The sequence below is a fragment of the Tursiops truncatus genome, chromosome 6 (assembly GCF_011762595.2).
Source record: "Tursiops truncatus isolate mTurTru1 chromosome 6, mTurTru1.mat.Y, whole genome shotgun sequence".
Taxonomy (NCBI): Eukaryota; Metazoa; Chordata; class Mammalia; order Artiodactyla; family Delphinidae; genus Tursiops; species Tursiops truncatus.
In genome coordinates this window covers 75531553-75554193 of record NC_047039.1, presented here as the reverse complement: position 1 = coordinate 75554193, position 22641 = coordinate 75531553, and the positions used below count along the sequence as shown (strand labels likewise).

The 22641-nt window shown below is 39.3% G+C and overlaps 1 pseudogene; it reads left to right on the top strand.

The window, feature by feature from the left end:
• Positions 1-1296: 1296 nt before the first annotated feature.
• On the top strand, positions 1297-20073 carry LOC109552349 (ferritin light chain pseudogene; annotated as a pseudogene).
• Positions 20074-22641: the final 2568 nt, after the last annotated feature.

Genomic DNA, 22641 nt, shown 5'->3' with positions numbered 1-22641 from the left:
AATGATGAACTGAATTTTTAATCTTGTTTTTAAATTTGTTTAAATATAAATAATGCTACATGGCTAGCATCTGTTGACAGTACAGATCTACATAATATGTTAAGGACACTCTCCACTCAAAAACTCTACCATTCATTAACTCAACCTAAATACTTCTGCCCTTTGACAAACAGAAAATAATTTATGCTTCCCTTGAAATTATTTTTCAAGACCTTCGTCAGTTTGGAGACATTATATTCTTAAAATTGACTTTGCTTTATGAAACTTTAATAATGTTGGAGTTTCCTGCCCTTGGTACCACCTTTGTTATTATGGTAAATATTGTGGATGATCAAGGACCATTTCAAGAGATCATGGAGAGAAACCTCCTTCTGGATTTAATTTCATTATGAGGATGTCAAAATGCTAAATTGCTTAAAATAAAACCCATATCGTTTTTATAGTAAGTTATATTCTACATGTAGCTGGAAAAATGTTAAAAAGATTTTTAAAGAACTGCACATCTATTTTTGAAGCTGATTTGGCTGTTCAAGGCTTGCTAGCACTTTATCCATCTCACTAATATTTCACTTAGTAAACAAATGCAGTTGCCATAATTGCTGCATATGTGTCTGTGTTCCCTTCTAGGTTATATGTTTTTGAAGTTAGAAACTATATTTATATCACAGCCCCTATGTATAGCACAATATCCACTGCTAATTCAGATTGTGTTTTAAGATATGAGACAAAATTTAAGACTTTTGTTATAGTCATAAACATCTAGCAAACCAACCAGAAAATAAAAGCTGATTTTCTTTTGGTAGGCCAAGAACAAAAAAGAGAGGAATACCTAAGTGCAAAACCATATCTCTAATAACTACTGTTGGATTTAGAGCACACACACATGCTAAACTTATTTTAAAATATCTTCTTATCAAAGACTTTGAGGTTGTACCTGAAAAAATTATATCAGAAGTAAAAATAATCATGTGGTCTGACCAGCCTGGATCACACAAAGTAAGTGTATACTATATATAAAATAGATAAACAACAAGGTCCTACTGTATAGCACAGGCAACTGTATTCAAACCTTGTAATAACCTATAATGGAAAAGGATCTGAAAAAGAAATATATATATCTGAATCACTTTGCTGTACACCTGAAACACAACACTGTAAATCAACTATACTTCAAGTAAATAAAAAAAAAACAAACAAAGTAAGTGTAAAGGGAAGTATAATTTTATAAATTCACTTCTGATATCCAATGGACCAACCGAAAGACAACAGAAACTACAACTTTCTAGGACACAGGACATGGCCAGCAAACTAGGTCGTTACCCTCGGTAACGCTCATACCTGCCAAAAAATATACAGACTAGCCTGCATTCATGAATATATAGGAATTCTTCATTTATCTGGCATTATTAGGCAATGAGGTATTGTATGTTAGGAGAATTTTTTTATATGACAAATTTAAGAAGAGTTATTTTAACCTTCACTCAGTAATTTTTTTCTAAAATTAAGAAATGTATCCACTGGTGTATCTAATGTTTCCTTGATAACTCGGGGTCATCAGTTCAGTCAACGTTTGCATAAATAATGTGAATGGAAACAAGAGGCATGCTTACTGAAACTGAAAACGACATAATATTGGCTGGAATAATTGATGAGAGAGCAAGAAAAAAACAAAAATGAAAATAAACCGTGATCAAGAAACAATCAGTCAAGTTCTGACTTTCTGTACTTAGTTTCAAAAAGAGATACCACAAATCCCAGTGAGAGACTCCAGCATCATTAGCTGTCTTTCCCCTTTGTTTCCACCTTCCTTTCCTTTTCCTTCTACCCTAGATTGGTTCCAGGAAATGTTTATAGCTGCTTGCAAGACAAATTCTAATACTTGCTTTCTCTCACACAAACTTCACAATATGCCCATGTGATAAATAGTGTGGAGGTAAAAGACAATTCATCACAGGGAGACCTCCTATGAAAATAAAATTAGAAACTAGCTTCTAAACACGCAGAGAGTAGGGTGTGGTGTCAGGCACTAATTTCCTTGCAAATTCCTCTCCATTTCTAATAAATGTTCTTATTTACCAAGATCCTGTTTTATTGGTGTCCTATTCCAGACTGCTCCACTCCGCCTATCCTCATCCTGTAAAATACATTCACATTCTTTTGTGACCCTACTTATTTGCCCATTAAATAATCAATCATAGAACTGTCGGAATTAAATATAGAGTGAAATTAAAATACTGGAGTCAATTGGGGGGTATAAGCAGCTCCCCCAGAAAATACTGGGCATGGATTTAAAGAGGCTGCGCTGGACTTGCTCTTGTCCAAGTTCTTTCTCAAGAAGTATCTGAGATAAGCCTAAATTCAGAGTTAATCAGATTGGCCTGCTTTCTCAGGCGGACTGGAATTCATTGTTCTTTCCCCGCAACACCCTGAGGTCAGTGTCACTTTCCGGAGACGAGGTGGACTTCTCTGCCTACTGCAGAAGCTCAGTTCCCCCCGGGCCCACTCCCTGTCGGAATCCCACACTCAAGGCCAGATGCCAGCCTTCCCAGAACATTTGTGGTCTCCTTTCAGTTTCTGACCTGCTCAGATTGAGTCCCTCTAGACTCTTTCTCAGCTGGAAACCTGATCTTCAACCCCTTTCCCTGACCTCGATGGCTACCTGCCTACTTTAGGCCTCAGGTGCTTTAGCTATAAAATGATATGTTTGTCCTTAATTCTAAAGTCTTCTTTCTAAAGCTCTACAATGTGGTGGCTCCTTGAAACTGTTTCTCTTTGCTGGTTGTAATTTTGTAGAGAATTAAAACCACAGTTACTCTAAAAGACAGTAAGTTACATTGGATAAGGAAAGTGTGCTTTTGTAGTTAGATTAACAGGGATGGAAGACGACTTAGTATGTTTTAAGATACTCATGATCCGTTCTCGTGAGAGTCGGGGGAAGAAGGGGAAGAGAGTTAATAAAATACCAAACGATTGTGACAAATTAAGTTAACCACGGTGTAGCTGATTAGTTACTACTTGAATAAGCCACACAAATCCAACTCAAGTTTTCCTTTATTTTTCTAAGAAGGGATCCCAGTGAACTGAGTCCCATGTTCAGTAACTCCATGTTCTATGGCGTAGTCTTTAAAAACTGTTATGTTGCTGGGAGAAGAAATGTTGCCCTTTAGTCCTAATTGATGTTTCGCTATCAAGGACATTTGAAATAAATTTATTACTTTGCCTGATCTCAGTGTAATACATTCCAAAGGGGCAAAGAGCACACGAAAAGTTATGGAGTCTCCATCTTCTACACTGAAGTGTGCAATGAATTACATATTATTTGGCCGTGAAATTCACAAGACATAGAAACCACGCCATTAGCAATGTGTACAGTGGTAAACAGCAGGTAATGAGAATGATATAAAACAAAACAGACTGTGTATGTTGGCACTGCTGCCAATAAAACAATCATTAAATGCATTCATATGCATCTACGCTAGGTAAGCTCTTTAGGGCAATTGCTATGAGTTCTACATACCTGTCAGGATACTATAGCCCAGTTTCTATGGCCTTTATTCAAAGACGCTGAGAAAGGGTTACTGTGGGTAAATTCAGACCTTTTCTCAATATAGAATTTGGTCAACATGCATTCTGAACAGCAAAATTTCACAGTATTTTCCTACGCTAATTGCCACCTCAGCAAATGCAAGATTAAGTATAATGGATTATAAGAAGTTAGAAAGGAAAGATGGAAGAAAAGAAGGAAGGTAGAAAAAAGGTGGGTATGGAGTACTTCAACATTTATGTAAAGAGTGGACCTAAAACTAACCTGAGATTACCCTGAACTATTAGCATATGCTATAGAAACTTAAATGAAAAAAATAAAAAAAACCAGCAAAGGAAACTCAAAGATTCTTTGTTTTTTTCACTTCACTGCATACACACGTCCATCTTAAATAATCTATGTGCTTATAGCATTGTTTTGCAAGGCTATTTGGGTTCTATCAGCATGTAAAGGTCGGACAACTCAACTTTAGCAGAGTCAGCCTTCAGGTGAATAATTGCTTCTTTCAGGTTGTGAGCATTTGAATTTTCCAGAAATGCTTCCCAAAAAATGAAAACTAAAAGAGTCCTAGGACAGCTTCCTTTAGAAGTTTTATAGTATCAAGGTTTTCTGTAGGAAGAGTATCCTTGTTGATTATCAGCACAATGATTCCAAGCAGGTCAATTTATGCTGAGAATATGATATAACAGAACCCACTTCACCTCCATTATACTGACAATGATCTTCCTTACTTCTACCCTGTGCTTCTTAGTAAAGTTGAAAATACTGAGCCAAGGACAGTGACAATGCCAGAGACTCAGATGTACCTATAGGTGCCTTCAGACAACATCAGCCACCCAGGCTAAAGTCCTGGTTTAAAACATCCCAACATGAATGAATCTCAAAAACCATATGCTGAGCAAGTGAAGCCAGATCAAAAGGGCACCTACTGTATTATTCAACTTACATGAGATTCTAAACTGGGCAAAAGTCATCTCTAAAGATAAAAAACAGATCAGTGGTTGCCTTGGGGTGGAAGGTGGGGATACTTCTGCAAAAGGCTAGGAGGAAACTTTCTAGGGTTTTAGAATTGTTTTCTATCTTTATGGGGGTGGTAGTTATACAAATGTATACATAAATTAAAAGTCACTGAACCGCTGACTAAAAGTATCTGCATTTTATTGTATGTAAAGGATACCTTAATAAGGTTGATTACAAAATGAACCAAAAACAAAACAAAGCAAAAGAAAAACCTCTCAAGACCTCAAAGGAAATACACTGTTTTCTTCCAGGGTACCAGATTGGAATGAGGCATTGGTCTGTTCTACCCTCAGATTATCCCTAGGATTATCTAGTCTATTTTAAAGCACTAGAGTCCCCTATCAGGAAAACTCACCCCATGTTTGATTACCTTGATTTCTTCTCTGCCTCTTCTCCCAAACACAGTGAAGTCATTTATGGAAGAAAAACCAACTTTTCCCAACTTTGCATCATCACATATTCTTTCCAAAGCTATTATTTATGGAATAAAATTTGGCTACAGTTTGTAAAAATCTAGCTTTTTGAGGCTTACAAATCTTAACAGTTAAACTATTGCCTCCACTGGAATTTGGAAAAAAAATTATTTTGAAAATGAATAGCTGAGATTTGACGTTTTTGTTTTTTGTGATTTTCTCTTCCCCTGAGAAAGGGTAAGTGTGAAAGTGAGTAGGAATGAGAAACACATACATAAAGAAAAAAAAAATTATCTTGCTGCCTTTGCATGGTTGTAATTTATAGGAGGCCGTTTTCAACAATAATCCATTATCAGAATCAATAAAATATAATCTCCATGAAGTCCAGGCCAGGATATTTGTCTCTTTCTCAGCAGACTGCAATACAAACTGCATTTGTGGATATGCTTCTTGATGATCTTTGTAATACTGTAACAGTTGACCATTTCCTCATGTCTCTTCACCTTAACTTCAACCTGGTTTTTCACTAATGATCTCAAATTTCCTTCTCTATCACTTGGTTTTTGGCCTCTTTTCCAACTCCAACTCCAACTAGCACTTCACTCTGGAACCAAAGGAAGACTCACACCTTCCTGCTTTTTAGTGATACCTCAAGGTCATTACCATATTGTGATCACCCTGAATAGCAGCCAGACAATTGTTATTTCAGAGCCATCTGACAGTCTGTAGCTCTAAAAATTAACCAAGGACTGCATTTGTCAAAAATATCCTAGTTTAAGATTTTGGTAATACAGCAACAGTAATTCCGAAGTCATTTATGACAATGAGTGCGGGAAGCACCCTCCTTCGGGAAGACCCTTTGCCGTACAATACTCTTTCCCTGTCAGGTAATAAGGAATCATGGTGTGGAAAGTAACCTTTCGTGGAAAGAAATACTTGGCTTCAAGAAGGTGTGAAGTTCATACATTTTTCTTGAATTAGATTCCCCATTAATTATTTTAGCCACAAAGAGGTAATTATGAGAATTATGTAAGCAATTAAGGAGATGCTACTCCACATTCTTTCAGCTTGTTGACCTTTCCCACTTTACTTCATGTGGCTATCTGAAACATCAGTGATTTACATGTCTTTCTTTTTTTAACAGATTTGTGTGTCCCCCCATGATGAAAACATCATTAAAATAAAACATCATGAATAGACTCTTAAGAAGCAGTCTACTTAAAGTCCTGGAAAATGTGAAAGCACTAATATTTATGGACAACTTTACACTCTGAAATTTACTCCAAATTTTATTGATCTCTATTTTGTCTAGGAGTTTTTCAAATTTTCTACCATCATCATTTGTTAGTTTTATAATTACATAATAAAGGCATTAAATCATACAATCTTGTTATCCATTGCAGTTTTAAAACTATTCCTTTCTTTGTCCTCAGCAGATATGTCATAGATTAGTACACAAGCAAAGACTTTCAACATAACAGTACTTTATAGTGACAAGACCGATACTGAGCTATCTCTATTCTAAGACAATGCACTATAAAGGCCCTAGGAATTCTTAAGCATTAGGAATACAGAGACAATCAAGGGGCAAGGTCCTTGCCTTCAAGTATACATAATCATTATAGCAAATGCTTAAATAGCACTTAGTATATGCCAGGCATTATTGTAACTCATCACAGAAGTCTTACTATACTCCTTTTTTAGTAGATAAGGAGAGGAAGCCACAGGGAAGCCATAGGGTAAAGCCAGAATTTGAACCTAGGTAGACTAATACACTCTCCACGGCTTTAACTACTACGTTAAAATATATATATATATAAAAGTTATATATACATAACTCCAAGTATTCCAAAGTTACAAAACACTTATCTACCAAAACTCAAAAAAGAGCACACAAGCTTGCATAGAAAATAAACACGTAAAAGTTCATAAATAAACCACAATATAACCTGCTCCACATAATACACTGACTGCAGTGTCCTGGGCCTCTCCCATCCTTAGGTAGGCAGAAATTACAACAAAATGCTACTTTTCACCTTTGGAAGCCACACCACCTCTCATACCAACCAGCCCATTACTTCCTTAGAGAGAACAGGAAATTAACCTGAATATCATGAAAAAAATATATACATATATATAGCATTACTGATGTAGAATCTTTGTTTAAAGACAATAACTTCAATAGCAGAGGGAACGTTACCATTGCAGGCTTCAGATAACCTCTATATTTCTCAGATTTCATGCTAAATCATAAAATGCCATATTGTGTCTGAAGCTGTTTTTTCAATAGTCCATTTTCTTAAATGGACTAGCAAAGCAGTAAATACTGAGGAACATTTTGGCTCCCAAATCCTAAAGCCATTCTGATTATGTCTGGGTGCTCATGGGGACGTCATCGGAACTACCAAAGGACTGGCTGAAATACTAGTGTTCTGGCCAGCTTACAACTTAGAAATTATACAGAATCCAATTTTATTTTTTTGTTAATTCCTGTGAGGCTTTTGGGATGTCAATGTAAAGTCCTATGATGTGTAATCTTTATCCATAAGATGGGGAACAATGCCAATCCCCATCATAAATACTTTCACAATCTGACACTGAAAATCCACTGTAGGGCGTAAGGACCTGCAAATAGGATGTGAATCACACACATCCACTCAGACAATCTGAAAATATTCATTTTTAAGTCTAATATGCCAATAATGTACCGGGCTCTAAGATGCTAGACCATGCTAAATGCTGAAACACACATACTCAGTTCTGGCCCTCCTGGAACTTACTACCTACAGAAGTGCCTTCGTTGTAAATGGTCAGGTCTCAGCCAATGCTATTATCGTCAGCAGGTGACCAAGTGATAGAGCTTGCTTTCTAAACAAGCTGCACACTCTGCTTTCAACATTTTTGCTTTCCTTCAAGGCACATAATCCAGTGGTCAATTTCTCTTAGTCAGTGAGGTTTGGGGAAAATGTACCCAGTGAACAATTCCTTGTGGCCTCACCCTTTCCTCACACTTTTCCTCTGCGCTCTTGAGCTAAAGAGACCTGGATTAAAGTCACTTGCTCTAATCCTATTATTTTAAAATACAGCTGCTCCTGCTTTGAGGATTTCTACTGGACCAACATGCTTTTGCCAGCAGCGCTGAGGCAGAAGCAGGTAAATTTCAAAATGACAGCTCTAAACATATCCACTCTCCTTTTGTTCTCCTCCTAGCCCTTTGCTCTGAACACCTCTGCCCTGAGGCACTGCCTTTACCCTTCTCTGATTACTGCTCCAAAAGGGTTTCCAGGAGCGGGGAGTATTTATGGTTTCATTTGCTCCCAAGTCCTTGGTGGAAAAGGATGCTTGCTTCCTGATTCTTACTAATTCCACACTCACATCCTTAACACAAAAATCATCATTTTTTAAAAAATATTTTCCTCAGCTTCATATTTCTTCTGGGCCAACACTGAAAGAATATTTTCAAAGAAACAATATCTTCCCCCCATTGCCCTTCTGAGTTTCTCGTTCTTACCTCTAGTCTCATTTTCAACACTTATTAAGGGATGCATCACAAAAAATATAAGAAAGTTCTTTGTGCTTTCCCTGTAGCAGCCAATTATTCTAATTTGTTCTGTCTCTAAAGAACAGAATGCGAAATCAACACAAAGCCTGATTATGCGACCTCTTCCAAGGGAAAGATCTGAGAGTTGTCTATTTACTAATGAAGCTCAGTGTGTATTAAGGGTTGACTGAAGCAATCATCAGGAATTTTCATCCCTTAAATTAGTGTTTTCCACCAGATGCACATCTTTCATTTTGGATAATGTATCTTTTAAGTTCAGGATACAGCTGGACAAAAGAAAAAAAGGTAACCAACACAACATTTGCAGTAATAACACAGTAAGAGCTCTCATCCTTCCCTGAGGAATTCAGCCTACTTTATGGACACAATTTAGTACAAACTCATAAGAAAGCTAACAAAGCCCCAAACCACTTCACAACAGCGTAGAGAGGTAAAGGTCAGAAATTATTACTGCCAGACCCAGCAGACAATGGCACCTACCGGAAAGAGCACAGGACAGGAAAACCTGGAAGCCTGTGTTCCAGTTCCGGTTATTCCTGTAAGCATTAGTACGATCTGAGTGAACTCAGCCTGCCCTGCTTTTTCCGTTTATAAAAACCTACATCATCCTCTCAGTAGAATGAAATACCACATCTGAAAAGTTGCAGATCTCTTTAGGAAAGAAACAAAAATCATGCTTTCCAACCAAAATGGAATAATTCAGTCAATGGAGACTTAATAAAAATCTGCCATAAAGCAACTGTTTTCTTGAAATCTAGCTTTTGTGGTATATTTATTGGGGTAAGGAGTGTAAGCAAATCATAATTAGAGCTACCAATTATTCCAGAAATCAAGGTCATTGAGTTCAGATTCCAAGTATGACCTTGACCCAGGCTTAGAGAGATGTAAGATGTCCCAATACCTTATATCCACCATGCATGGGAGAAACCAAGTATGCAGACAGATCCTCTTAGAAATATCCCCTATGTAGTGGTTTTAATACAGGGTCTCAGATTCGTTGCCATTCTTCCCATCCAGATGTGGGCATTTTCCCTTGAATTTAGGCAGGCTTTCCAGGGCTTCAAACAGTAGAGCAGGGGTCAGTAAATTATGGCTGGTGGGCCAAATCTAGGCCTCTACCTGCTTTTAGAAACAAAGCTTTATTGGAACACAGCCATGTTCATTAGTATATGCATTGTTTGTGTCTGTTTTCACATCACAGCAGCAGAGTTGAGTAGTTGCAAAAGAGACTGTATGGCTTGTAAAGCCTAAAATATTGACTGTCTGACACTTGATCGAAAAAGATCTCCAACTCCTGCAACAGAATATACTGAAAGTGACGCTCTGTAATATCTAAGACTAGGTCATAAAAGGTCATGCCGTTTTTGCATGATTCTCTTGGAATGCTTGAACTCTGGACACTCATTCTTGGGATACTCTATCTTGAATCCTAACTACCACGTTATGAGAAGTCCAAGCCACATGGGCAGCCACCTGTAGGCACTCCAGTCAACAGTCCTTGTTGGGCCCAGTCTTCAAGTCATCCCATGTCAGGTGCCAGACATGTGAATTAAAATTATCTAGGGGCTTCCCTGGTGGTGCAGTGGTTGAGAGTCCGCCTGCCGATGCAGGGGACACGGGTTCGTGCCCCAGTCCGGGAGGATCCCACATGCCGCGGAGCGGCTGGGCACGTGAGCCATGGCCGCTGAGCCTGCGCGTCCGGAGCCTGTGCTCCGCGACAGAAGAGGCCACAACAGTGAGAGGCCCGCGTATCGCCAAAAAAAAAAAAAAAAAAAAAATTATCTAGATGATTCCAGCCCCAGCCATTTGAATCCTCATGAGCTGAGGTTTCAGACATCAGTCATGGAGTAGGGACAAGCCATCCCCTGTGTACTGTTTGAATTGCTGACCCACAGAATCTGTGCACATGTTAAAATTTGTTTATTTCACCACCAAGTTTGGACTTCTTCATTATGTAGCAGTAGGTAACTATAGCACTGTGTCTGTACACAGGAGATCTACATTTCACAGAGCACATACTTTGATGTGAATGTTGACTGCTCAATTTCTGTTATGAGAAGAATGTATACACACATAGAGATACAAAATGTTTATGTATATGTAAATATTATACCTATATAAACTAATCTATATTATCTATAAAATGAGGGGCCTTTGATAATAGCTAACATTTTTTTTCGGTATTTATTATGTTCCAAGAACTGATAAATTCTTGTGTTACGAATTTTCTTTTAACCCTCATAGTAACTCCCTGAGAGAAGTAATGTTATCTCTATTTTATAGATGAGAAAACTGAGGCAAAAACAGATAACATGCTCAAGAGTACTCAACAAGTAAATTTTAGAGTCAAGATTTGAACCCAAGTTCTCAAGTTTTAGATCCCTTACTCTTAGTCACCAAGCTATAGACTGAGGAAGGGGATGAAAACTGAAGCCATTACCTCATGTTCAAGAAGTCAGACAGAAACGTAGCAGGTATGGTTGAAAGAAGACAGGACTTGGAGTCGTAAGTCCAGAGCCTCAGTTATGCAATAAATTCTCCTCTCATCTAGATATAGGTTTGTTTTTAGAAAATGAAGAAGAGCACTGCATATTTTGATTGTTAGTTTCTGTACTTAATGATTACCAAAGAATGGAATTTTACCAGGGAGTTATTTTGCAATGGCATAAATTATTGATACAAAATCAAATCTTTATTAAGTCTCCATTGCATCAGAAGTCTTTCCCACTCTTCATTTCTTTTTAATCCCTTTTTTGTCTACTCTTGGCCAAAGCTTGAAGCCTAATTTAACATTTGGAAATAAAATAATGAAACAGTCATACCACAGCAATTCCAATGCCTACTGAAATGGAAGCTCTAAATAATTTTTCAGATAATTTAGGCAATTAAAAATATTTACATCATAGATGCAAAGACAGAAGTTACTTGTGTAATAAAATAACTGGTGAGACAAAAGTTTCTGGTCAAGTAGATTTGTTTAAATATGAACACTAATCTGAGTTCTACCCCTGTGCTAAAACCCAGTGACAGGCTGCATACAGCTTCTAAAGGGATATTTCAGTGCATTGGATCAAATTCATCCCATAAAATGTGGTATTAGTAGTAGTACTAAAAGACAAGAGGGTGACTGTTTTCTTCGGGACATAGATGAAGACCCCAAGATAGACAATATCAAGGACAAATCATGTGGAATAAGATATTATCTCAGTCCTTGGAACATGTCATCCAGGATAGAACAAGAAATAGATTATCAAATACATGAAGCCAGGGCCAGTAAGCAATGAGTGGTAGACGGTTAAAATAGACAGGTTTTAGAAGTAGAGGCACAGATGTAGAAAACAAACAGGGTTACCAGGGGATTGGGGGGGGGAGGGATAAACTGGGAGATTGGGACTGAAATATACACACTACTATATATAAAATAGATAACTAATAAGAACCTGCTGTTCTTATTAGCACAGGGAACTCCACTCAATACTCTGTAATGGCCTATTTAGAAAAGACTCTAAAAAAAAAAATGGATATATGTATATGTATAACTGATTCACTCTGCTGTACACCTGAAACTAACACAACACTGTAAATCAACTATACACCAATAAATTTTTTGTAAAAAATAGGTTTTAAGAACCACAGTCAGGGAGCAGCGTGGATTGGAAAGACCTGGCAAGAAATATTTCTGCATCCTCAGATAATCCTCCCCAAATTGGCTACTGCAAGGGTGAGCATTTAAGAGATCTTTGACCTAAGGAGGACATGAGATTAACAATCTAACCCAATGTGCATGAATTATTCTCCTCGGTGCTATCAGAAATCAGATGGCATCCTAGAGCAAGGATCAGCAGATCTTTTCCGTAAAGGGTCAGATAGTAAATATTTTGGATTTTGTGTACCATACATCTCTGTTGCAACTGCCCATCTGCTGCTGTAGCACAGAAACAGCCATGCACAGTACGTTAATGAATAAGTGCAGCTGTTTTCAAGCAAAACGTTATTTACAAAACCAGGAGTCAAGTGAGATTTGATCAGTGGGGGAGAGTTTGCTGACCCCAGTTCTGGGTCAGTGTTCACAGCTGAATGAGTCATGAGGCCTTAAGTTCCAGTTCTCATTGTACTACTTTCTACCTGGGTGAACCCGGGTTCGTCCTTTTATTTATATGGGCCACTATATTAGTCAAGGTTCTCCAGAAAAACAGAACTAATAGCATGTGTATACAATGTGACCATATATATTGACAAATATAGATCTAGATATTGATATCTATATCTATATTGATAACTATATATAGATAGAGAAAGAGAGAGAGAGATTTTAAACAACTGGTTCACACAATTATAGAGGCTTGGTAAATTCAAAATCTGCAGGTTAGGCACTCTAGAGACTCTAGGAAGCGTTGCAGTTCAATTTCTGTTAAGTCTTCTGGTAGAATTCCTTTTTGCAACAGGGAGGTCAGTCTTTGTTTTATTAACAGCTTCAACTGATTGGATGAGGCCCATGCATATTATGGAGGATAATCTGCTTTACTCAAAGCCCACCAATTTAAATGTGAATTTCATCCAAAAACACCATCACAGGGACTTTCCTGGTGGCACAGTGGTTAAGAATCCGCCTGTCGATGCAGGGCACATAGGTTTGAGCCCTGGTCCAGGAAGATCCCACATGCCGTGGAGCAACTAAGCCCGTGCACCACAACTATTGAGCCCACGTGCCTAGAGCCCACGCTCCGCAACAAGAGAAGCTATGGCAATGAGAAGCCCGCACACTGCAACAAAGAGTAGCCCCCGCTTGCTGCAAATAGAGAAAGCCCACGTGCAACAACGAAGATCCAACGCAGCCAAAAAATATAAAATATAAAAATTTTTTTAAAAACCCAAAACACCATCACAGAAATATCCAGAATAATATTTGACCAAATAACTGGGCATGATGGCCCAGACAAATTGACATGTAAAATTAACCACCTAAGCCATAGTTTTGTCATCTTTTAGTTAGAAATTTGATTTCTCTGAACTATTTTGATACCTTCTAGAGATAACACCCTCAGTTTTTCACATGGTAGGCAGCAGAGGGAAAGAGGCCATTTGCCCAGTCAGATGACACCTAGATAAAATTCTGTCTTCTCTCTCCAACCCACAAGGATGAATGCCAAAAATACATCACTTATATCTGCTTTAGCTAACATAGGATAGGTCTGGAACTGACCTATGCTCCCAGTAAGTCCCATGAAATGCTGTTTCGTTAAGGGAAGACTTTACTTGCTAAGAGTAGAAGCAAAAGAGGGCGGTGGATGAAAAACTGCCCAGGGATATAAAGTTCATGCAAGGGAGCAGGAGAAAGAATGGGTATCCGAAGATGTGCGCTCTGAGTCAACACTAATTCCACAGCAACAGCTTGTAATTCAGGGAGCCAAACTGCTGGGGGGGGGGGGGGTTTCCCCCCTTTTTTCCCCCCAAAGAGGGACAAATCAAGGATATTGGCAAAAAAGAGCATTAGTTGTAACAGATAAATTCCTTTTTAGAGGTGATCTCTCAAGTGATTTGGCTCAGGGTAGACTATGATTTGGCTGCAAAAACCATAAACTAGGGCCTTTCATTCCAGGTTCCTCCTCAAATACCCATGATAGGTAGAAATTTGGCATCAGTAGTTTCTGAAATCTCCCCAGGTGATTATAATATGCAACCAGGGCTGAGGATCTGGAGATGTAGAGAGAATTTAAATTGAACTTTAAACAGTAAAACAAGCTCTGACTCTACTGGCTGGAGCTAGACAAGGGATACGGATTAGGTGGGATGAGAAGAACATCCCAGGGAGTAAAGAACACCAGGGAGTAAATCAAATGCTTTACACCTGTGCGTAGCTAACTGTTACTCAGATAATTCAGACAATCTTACAGCACCTGAACCCTGAAATGCCTTAGCTCTGTTTAAAAAAAAGTAACTGTTCAAGTAACTGAACTCTGAGAATTATGGAGATCATAAAGAAAAAGAAATCTTATTTTTTGAATTAGTTGATTTCATATATACTGTTTCACTTTCATAATATAAACTAGATATCTTTCCATATTATATTTGAGAAAACTAAGGCTTTAAAAATCTCAGTAATTTTCTCAAGGTCACTTATTAAGGGTGTGGTAGGCAGCATAATGGCTCTTAAAAATGCCCTCACCCTAATCCCTAGAACCTATTAATATGTTACCTTACATGGAAAAAAGGACTTTGCAGATATTACTGAAGTTATAGACCTTGAGATAGAAAGATTATCCTGGATTATCTCATGGAACAAATCTAACTGCATGAATCCTTAAAAGCAGAAAACCATTCCCAACTGTAGAACGAGAAAGAGAGAGATGTCCTAATAAAAGCAGGATTAGAGAGATGCAACATTTCGGGTTTTGAAGGTGGAGAAAGGGGACTCTGAGTCAAGGACTGCAAGTGACTGCTGGAAGCTGATAAAGTCCAGGGAACAGAAACACCCCTAAGAGCCTTCAGAAAAGAATGTAGCTCTGCCAACACTTTTTTTTTTAAATATCTTTATTCGAGTATAACTGCTTTTCAATGGTGTGTTAGTTACTGCTTTATAACAAAATGAATCAGCTATACATATACATATGTCCCCATATCTCCTCCCTCTTGCATGTCCCTCCCACCCTCCCTATCCCACCCCTCTAGGTGGACACAAAGCACCGAGCTGACCTCCCTGTGCTATGCGGCTGCTTCCCACTAGCTATCTATTTTACGTTTGGTAGTGTATATATGTCCATGCCACTCTCTCACTTCGTCCCAGCTTACCCTTCCCCCTCCCCGTGACCTCAAGTCCATTCTCTATGGCTGCATCTTTATTCCTGTCCTGCTCCTAGCTTCTTCAGAACCTTTTTTTTTTACATTCCACATATATGTGTTAGCATACAGTATTTGTTTTTCTCTTTCTGACTTACTTCACTCTGTATGACAGTCTCTAGGTCCATCCACCTCACTACAAATAACTCAATTTTGTTTCTTTTTATGGCTGAGTAATATTCCATTGTATATATGTGCCACATCTCCTTTATCCATTCATCTGTCGATCCTGCCAACACTTTTACTTTACCCAATTGAGACCAATGTCAGACTTGTAAGGTAATAAATTTACATTGTCTTGAGTCACTAAATTTGTGGTGATTCATATGAAAGCAGTAGAAAACAAATACAGAGGTCCTACAAAAGCCTGTCTATGTATTTATATTTAAGTATTTCTAAAATGAATTTAACCTTGTGATTGACAGCAGCAGCAGCAGCTTCCAAGGGATCCCACCACACACCTGAGGCAAAAGCAGCTTAATACAAAGCAGTGACAGCAGCAGGTCACTGCCCCACAGTTGGGGTAGAGGGGGACTTGATCTACTGTAGCGGCAGCATAGCCTGAAGGGGAACCCATCCTCCTGTGGCACTAGTCCCATCAACACTAGTCTAATCTGCTAGCATCTGCTGTGCCAACAGGCCCAACGTATACAAGCCCTCCAACTCAGTAGCATTAAGTGATCCAGGCTCAGTGTTTCCTGAAACTCGTATCCAATGACACTGGAAAGCTCGGAAAGAGACTGACATAAATACATTTAACTTGTTTTTGACAACAGTGCAAAAGCTATCAAGGAAGAATAGACTTTTCAAAAAAATGGTACTGAAACAGCTGGACATCCCTCGACCAAAAAAAGTGAACCTTAACCTAAACCTCCACACCTTATACAAAAATTAAATCAAAGTGGATCATAATCTTAAATGCAAAAGCAGGACATTTTTAGAAAAAAACATAGGAGAAAATCTTTGGCATCTAGAACTAAGTTGATAAGTCTTAGACTTTACACCAGAAGTATGATCAATAAAAGCAAAAACTGATAAATTGGATCTCATCAAAATGAGTTAAAAATGCTTCATAGAAGATCCTTTTAAGTGGATGAAAACTAAAATTACACACTGGGAAAACATATTTGAAAATCCCATATGAGACAAATGACCTGCATTTATAATATACAAAGAACCCTCCAAACAACTTTAAAAAATCCAATTAGAAATTAGGCAGAAGACAGGAACAGACATTTCAGGGAAGAGTATATACACATGGCAAATAAGCACGTGAAAAGATGTTCAACATCATTAGCCATTAGGGAAATGCAAATTAAGACCATAATGAGATATCAGAGAAAAACTAAAGTATAGTGACAACATCAAATGCTGGCGAGTATGTGGAAAAATTATATCATATCACTGGTGGGAATATAAAATGGTTTAGCCACTCTGAGAAACAGCTTGACAGTCTCTTTTAACCCTAAAAGTAGATTCACCCTACAACCCAGTAATTGTATTCTTGAGCATTTATCCAAAAGAAACAAAAAATTAAGTTCCCACAGAAACTTACACATAAATGTTCATAGCAGTTTTATTTATAATAGCCCAAAACTGGCAACTACCCAAATGTCTTTCAATGGGTGAATGTTTAAACAAATTGTGATAAAATCTTATGATAGAATACTACTTAGCAACAAAAAGGAACAAATTATTAATATATGCAAAAATTGAAATGAACTTCAAGGGAATGATGCTGAGGGAAAAATTTTAAAAAGCCAATAAATTAATTCTTGATTATGTTTACATATTATTCTTAAAATAACCAAACTGTGGAGATGGAGGACAGATTAGAAGTTGCCAAGGGTTAGAGATGGGGGTAGAAGGTACAGTGCGGGAATTTTGTGAGGTTTTTGTGGTCCCAGTACAAATAATACAGCAATCTTGGTTTTAATCCCTAAAGATTTTTAAAAGCAATTCCTAATAAGAGGTGTCCAGATATTTAGCAATGGCAGCAGATTAGAGGTATAGCTCCCCAACATGACAACTTCAAAAGAGATCATACTAACTCAATGCATACGTTAGTTTTAAAAAGGCCAGTTGCAATACTTAAATGGTATATATCTTAACGATATTATTCTGGGTATCCAGCTATACCAGATGGACTAGCAGGATTTTCTGTACATTCAATCTTATTTAAGACAGTAAATCTTATAATAAAACAGTTTAAAAAAAAAGAAAAAAAAACAAACCTCAACTACAGTTGGATATTCTCCTAGGAAGACGAGGTTAAAATAAGTAGCAGAGGTTCAAAAGCTTAAGCAGTGGCACCTAAATCTGGCTACACATTAGAATCATCTGAAGCACTTTTTAAAAACCCTCACACCGGGCTTCCCTGGTGGTGCAGTGGTTGGGAGTCCGCCTGCCGATGCAGGGGACGCGGGTTCGTGCCCCGGTCCGGGAGGATCCCGCGTGCCGCGGAGCGGCTGGGCCCGTGAGCCATGGCCGCTGAGCCTGCGCGTCCGGAGTCTGTGCTCCGCAGCGGGAGAGGCCACAACAGTGAGAGGCCGGCGTACAGCAAAAAAAAAAAAAAAACCCTCACACCAACGGTTGGTCATCCTAGACCAATAAAATCATTTAAAATATCCTCAGACGATGCCAACGTCTAGCCAGAACTGAGGACCAGCGGACTAAGCAGAGGGGACGTTTCTACAAAGATCTCTTAACAATAAGTCCTTTCAACCCAAGAAGGCTAGATGTTGTCCATACTTGCTTAGCTTTAATTAGCACTTGTGACTTGCCCAAAACCTAGATCATGTTTCCCCTAAATTTCATGTTATTCCCTACGTTTTTCAAACCCAGGGCTAAGGGGTTTGCCAGGATGAGATTTCAAGTGCTCACACAGAAGTCCCTGGCAAACCAGGACAGCGGTCACTCTACACTGAAATGTAAAGCATCCTAAATAACCCTGCCACTGCTCCCAGATACCAGTCTGTGCCAACCAGTGGAGAAAAGGCATTCTCCACTACTACCACGGCAAATGCTGCTGTACTTCCCTTGGCTGGTCCCTATCTTTTCCAGGCGCCACTCCCCTTCACCTGCTGGTGGACGCTTTGGCCAGCTGACAATGCAGATATTTTCAAACTTTAAGGTGAATAAAAATCATCTGGAGTGCCTGTTATAACAGAGATCACTGAGCCCCACCAGAGTTGCTGATTCCATAGGGCTGGGACAGGGCCCTAAAATTTGAATATCTGACACATCATCAGGGGACTCTGGTAAAACTGGTCAGGTTGTTACCGAAAGCAGGTTTGTGTGTCTGAAGCACAGTGAGGCCAAACAAACCTAAAGGTTGGAGTCTGGAGCAGAGAAAGGTTTACTGCAAGGTCGAGCAAGGAGAGGGGTGGCCCGTGTTCCAAAACCCCGGGAAATCTCCAAAGGGTTTCAGCAAAGCATTTTTAAAGGCCAGGTGAGGGAGGGGCGTTCCTAGGGCATCTGATCAGCTCGTGCACAATTCTCTGATTGGTTGATGTTGAGGCAATAGGGCAGGTAACATTATCCATCCTCAGGTGCTAGAAGGTCTGGGGGCTATGTGCTCATGATCATCAAGGAGTTAATTTCTTCCATTTGGTGGTGGTTTTTAGCATCTGAAGACTCAAGAAATATGCCTGAGATACTATTATCTGAGTACTTCAGAGAGGAACTACAGCAGAGGATATGGGGGATGGGTCTGTCCTAGGAAGGCCCCAGAGGGTACTGCTTAGTTACAAGGTGACCATACCTTGAGAACCACTGTTCTAGTGGCTGGGAATGTTAAGAAAGCAATGTTAGAATCCCTTCCCAGGTCTAGATTCCAGTATCGCCAGCTATTTTGGTGGGGGGAAGGGTAAGTTTTGTCCTCGGTTGCACTTCTTGTTCATTTATATCAAAGCCTATTTGAGGCAGTGTGCTCGGCGGTCCTGCATATCTTGTCTTTTGCTTCAACAGTGTTTGGAATGAACAGACCCAGGGATGCTCCTTGCTCCAGCCCCCGACCACCCTCCAACCTTTCTTCCAGTCACAACCTTTAGAATCAGCCTCTCAGCTACCCTCAGCCACTCAGCTATCCTCGGCCTCCAGGACAGGCCAACACCGTTTTTTGAGCTTAGCTCCTTATCACTGATCAACCACGAGCTCCCAGATTCGTCAGAATTATTCCACCGTGGTGGAGGCCACCGTCCACCGCCTGTTCAACATGCATCTGTCGACACTTACCTCTCTCTGAGCTTCTATTTCGACAGCAACAATGGGACTCTGGACGGTGTGGGCCACTTTTTTCGCCAATTGGCCGAGGAGAAGTGTGAGGGCGCCCAGCGTCTCTTGAAAATGCAAAACCAGTGCTGTGGCCGCGCCCTCTTCCAGGATGCGTGGAGGCCTTCTCAAGATGAGTGGGGTAAAGCCCAGGACGCTGTGGAAGCCGCCGTTCTCAGGGAGAAGAATCTGAACCAGGCACTATCGGATCTGCGCGCCCTGGGTTGCGCCTGCGCAGACTCCCACCCTACGACTTCCGGGAGAGCTGCTTCCGGGAGGATCAGGTGAAACTCATCAAGAAGATGGGCGACCACCTGACCAACCGCAGCAGGCTGGCTGGTCCGCAGGCTGGGCTGGGCGAGTATCTCTTTGAAAGGCTCACCCTTGAGCACGAACAGGAGGCTCTGAAGTCCTGCGGCCTCTGAGGAGCCCCTCCGGCGTCAGAGCTTTTCCTGAAGCCCCACTCTGCAGCCACTGGGCAGCTTTTTAACCGCCCTTGACCCCTCTCCCAAGCCTTGGGCCAAATGGAAACAATAACGCTTTTTGCAGGGGGGAAAAAAAAAAGCCTATTTGAAACACAAACAGAATAAAGAGGAAAAAGTATATATAGATAGAGAGATACACGTTCTTTTAACACACAAATTGCCCCACTTTATCTGTATGAAATAAGTTTGTTCCCGTTTTGGGCTGGTTCTCAAGCTTTGCTGCTTGTTTGAATTACCTAAAGAGCTTTTAAAGAAAACATTGGTGTCTGGGTCCCAGCCCCAGAGATTTTCATTTAGTAGATCTAGGGAGGAGCCTGGGCACAGGGAGGTCGCAGAGTTCCCCAGGTGATTCTAATGTGCAGCAAATTTGTGAATCACCTCTTGGCTTCAATCCAGCTAGTGATCAGATGTTAAATCTAAGACACATGGGCTAGTGCGTGAGCTCTGTTGCTAGTTGTATTCCATTTTCTTCCTCCTGGAAGATTCGTGCCAGGGAAAATGATTGATAGTTGTGTTACGAAATGGATTGAAATTTCCAATTAGCTTGAACAGGGGAGGGTGAAAGGGTGAATGCAATAATGTGTATCATTTACGTACTGCCCTATGTGTATGGCTAGAAGCTTTTGCAATTGAGCTCTGCTCCACTCTTCATGCTAATGGTAATGCTTGTCCTCCTAATGCAGCTGTAAACTTTATAAGCCCATAGGTAGACAGCATCACTAAATATTTACCCCTCCCCACTGGCCCACTCTCAAGCTTCACTCCCCTTCCCCAATACACAAATGTACATCAATGCGCTTGAGAGCAATATAAACATATTGGCCTTCAATTCTTCTGCTTTGCAGCTTCCCTCTTATCAGGAGATGTCAGCATTTAGTGCAACGACAAATGCTTGCCTCTTGGTGAGTAATGTAGACAATGCCTCCAAGAGACAAATAGCCCTTAGGGAGGGGGAAAAAGTCTTTCAAAAAGGTTGATGCCCGGAGGAGGCATTTTCAGTCATCTCAGCTTAGAGGTCAAGTATCCAAAATAAAAATGGTTAAAAAAAAGAAGAAGAAAGGAAGGAAGAAAAGGAAACAATTTTCTTATCTCATTGTAATAAGGCAGTTTTCCTTAAAAAAAAAAGACTTAAACCTTAAATTCTCTTTCCTAACCAAAATGTGCTTTTCCATCTTTAGACTATTCCTCCTATATCCTGTATTATTCATGATGTTTGATTCTTGAAATAGCACATGGCTGAAAACAGAAGCTAACCTATTGTCCACTGTGAATTAAATCTTCTTTTCCTAGGACCCGTCTACAATGTACAATTTGGGGTTTGCCAACATAATTATTTGCTCTGGAATAAGTTATAGCGTTTTGCCTTTTCAATATATACTTATACAACCTATTGTTAACACAATATAGTTAATATAGTCAATATAGTAAATACAACTATAACACACATGATATGATGCCACTTTGGTGATTTTCTTCATCCATGTAATTCTGAAATTTGACAGTATATTTTTCATATTCTAATGAGCTGAGTATTACCTTTGCAAGGATAGAAAAATAAAATAAATTCATAATATTCTTGTGTGGTTTGTCCCTGGGGTGGATTACCATAATGGGGGGATATTTGAGCCTTTCCCCAAGTCATTAAAAAATCTCCAGCAAGCAGCCCCTTGTCCTCTCCAGGGAGAGGGGCAAAGGATCTTTAATCATAATAATCCTGAGGGGAGAAATCTTGGAAATAAGACATCTGCTTCTGTGCCTTGTTGTTTTGCAGAAGAGCAACGATTGCTTTAGCAGCTTCTATCACCATATGTGTACAATAAGTAAATGAACATAAAATTGAATGAACGCATAAAAGAAGGATAAATCCACCCAGCTTAACAAATCCACTCTCTCACCTGCTGTGCCCTGAAACATGAAAGAAAGAATCACGGGATCATAAGGATTAATAAAATAACAGTCTTTGTTAACAATATTGACAGGAGGTATAAGGATAATTTGTCTGATGTGGGACCAACAGCTTAACTGCTTAATTCTTAACCCTGCCCGCTTCCACCACTTTCCTCCTAATCAGGGAATAAAAATTACCTATACATTTGCGTTAGAAGAAATCAAAAGTCAGTAGTCCAAACATTTTTTTAAAATTTTGTTTTCTGTCCAGTTGGAAATGAAATACATGATTGAATTTTCTTCATCATTCATATAGTCAATGTGGAAAACATCAGGGCCGTGAATTTCAATATAGTAAGAGAAATTTTTAAATTGGTCTTCCCAAACCACTAATAAGTAACTGATATTGTATATAATGCTAAAATCTTAGAGACTGAGTTTGATATTTTAAAAGTTCTGAAAACATTAGCTAATTTCTCCTCATCATATTTCTCATGCCTCAAAGCTGGGTATTACTTTTTTAAAATAAATTTATTTATTTTTATTTATTTATTTTTATTCTGGCTGCATTGGGTCTTCCTTGCTGTGCACCGGCTTTCTCTAGTTACGTCAGGCAGGGGC